The following is a 2,357-nucleotide window of genomic DNA, read 5'->3' as shown; positions in this document are numbered from 1 at the left end:
GCATACGTTTCTGGCTTCCTCATAGAGAAAGCTTTGTATGCGAATTAAAATATTTCTCTATTGCCTTTTGGAGGTTGAATGTTATAAGCGGGCCCATCCAAAATATCATTTTTATTTATAGCCCTAGCAACACTCTGTGAACAATAAAAAAAGAGAAAGAACTATTATTAATTATATACTTCAACAGGACTTTTACGATTTGAATTAAACCTATCATTTCTTGTAGATATTTTATGTTGTAAAAACAGTAGAAGACCTATTAATTATGTTTATTTCAAAGTTAGTACTCTAAATATTACTAAAACATCCGTTAAGTTTCTTCGCTATTTTTCTCAAAATTGTGCTACAGCAATTTTGTGAACGGATTTGGTTTCAGCATAAGAAATCTACTAGATAAGTTTGATAAGTTGTAACATGATAAGTTCGATTCAGATCGCAAAAAACAAGTCGTTGTATTGTATTATTGTATTTAAAATATTTTAGGAGATTAGTAGAACATTTTATTTCTAAGTAATTATTATTTACCTTATCCAAATACGGTAAAATTTCACAAGTTTTGCTTACGTTATTTAAATTCTTCTCAAAATTCATGTCGCCAGCCGTAGGTAATACCTGTAAAAGATTTAAATTATTACATAAATATTTTCTTCTCGCACAACATTCTTTTTTAAATAGAGTTATCACTCACATGATTAGCATGTTGACTCCTCGGAGAGCTACTCAGAGAATTGATTGTTGTCGAGAGAATTTTAGGAGGAGAATTTGTCGGTTCAATGTTTAATACGGTTGCTCCTAAAGGAATGTCGTTAATCTGTAAGTTAAAAATTTCAGTTCAATTTCTCGCACAAGCGACATCCTTCACGTTTCATGATATTTATATTTATTTCATTATTAATGAACGTTTATCTAATACATACAATAGGCAAATCATCATTTATTATTATGTCACTTCCATCAGTGCGATTAAAATCACTTCGTCGTTGAGATGATTGGGTCTTAAAATTTTAAATGTTTTATTAGTCATAAAAATGTTTATATATTACATAATAAATAAATTAGGGGAACTTACCTTTTTACTGCTACTAGAACTGGAAGACTGAGTATATTCTAGTTGATTATTACACTTCTTCAGAAGATCTTTGGAATTATCTAAAAACAGATAATCAGTTTTAGACCTTGAAAAACTAATAACAAAAAGAAATTATTGTTATCAACAATATTAATGGAGCTCAAAAAATAATACAAAACTATACATAAGAAAGACCTACACTACCTGTCATTAATTCGTTCCATAATTCCATTCATTTATAAAGGATATGTAACATATCCTGTATAAACTCGCTAGAGGAATGGAACAAATTATTGACGGGCAGTGTACTCAATATAATACAAATAAATATTTTATTAAAAGATGGCCATTTCTAATTTAATTGTTGGATACATATCGATCCTGATTCACAACATTATTGTTTATTAAAAAAACTTGGCGTTGCTAAAGTACTGAAATATACAATCTAAACTTACAATCCCCGAAAAGTTTAGTTTACGCGCACTCGGTGAAGTCGGTAACGTCAGTCACGTGTCACGTGATCTTTCGCCGAGCCAGTGACGCTTACGAGCGTAACGTTGCGTCTAAAATGTGAAAAGGACGTTCCCCCCACCACTGCTTGGTCGACTAAGCAACGACCACGACCAAAACGACTACGTTTCTTAAATGAAAAATCGGAAATTCTATATACGTCGCAATATCTCCACTCAGAGGGCACGTAGGAAAAAAATAAAAACACTTATTGTGCAAATTGAACCCAAGCTATAGATTGAGCCCACTTAGAAGTTCATCGGATCAGCCGTTATTGAGATCTGAAAATCTGAGGGTCTGTCAACTCGCGTACTCGCGTAAACTACACATGGTCGATCTCGCGCGCGCGCACAGTGGGCGAAAGGTGGACAAAAATCGATTTTTGACATTTGTTCAAATGATGAAATCAATTATTGAAAAACAAATAAAATATGTTAAATATTATCGAATATAAGTTGATATTTATATTTAAGTATTGTCGTCAAAGCTCATTCGTTTAGTTTCGTAATACTTTTGTGTCGGTTCAAACTTTTCGTAGACAGCTTAAATTGCGTGCAAAAAATTTCCAAAAATTTATTTATACAGCTTTTTATACACTGTATCGAAAAAAAGTTTTAATATTTGTTTAAATACATATGTCAATTATTTAGAAATTAAATAATTGACTAACGTATTTTAGCTCAATTTTGCATGAAGAAAGTAAGTTTCCAATACGTGGTTTAATAACTTTGCCCGATTATGCCCGAACGAAACTATAATGAATCTTTTCTTTAAAGTG

At 31.4% G+C, this 2,357-nt stretch overlaps 1 long non-coding RNA gene across 1 annotated transcript; it reads right to left on the bottom strand.

Annotated features, from left to right (window-relative positions):
• Positions 1 to 773: 773 nt before the first annotated feature.
• LOC105567240 lies at positions 774 to 1,303 on the bottom strand. The gene is made up of 3 exons (XR_001009335.1): positions 1,070 to 1,303; positions 918 to 995; positions 774 to 811 (listed from the first exon to the last, which is right to left on the bottom strand). It is a non-coding gene; the product is annotated as an uncharacterized LOC105567240 (long non-coding RNA).
• Positions 1,304 to 2,357: the final 1,054 nt, after the last annotated feature.

The sequence above is a fragment of the Vollenhovia emeryi genome, unplaced genomic scaffold (genome assembly GCF_000949405.1).
Source record: "Vollenhovia emeryi isolate VEMERY1.0 unplaced genomic scaffold, V.emery_V1.0 DF942942.1, whole genome shotgun sequence".
NCBI lineage: Eukaryota > Metazoa > Arthropoda > Insecta > Hymenoptera > Formicidae > Vollenhovia > Vollenhovia emeryi.
This window is presented reverse-complemented; position numbering and strand designations above follow the sequence as displayed.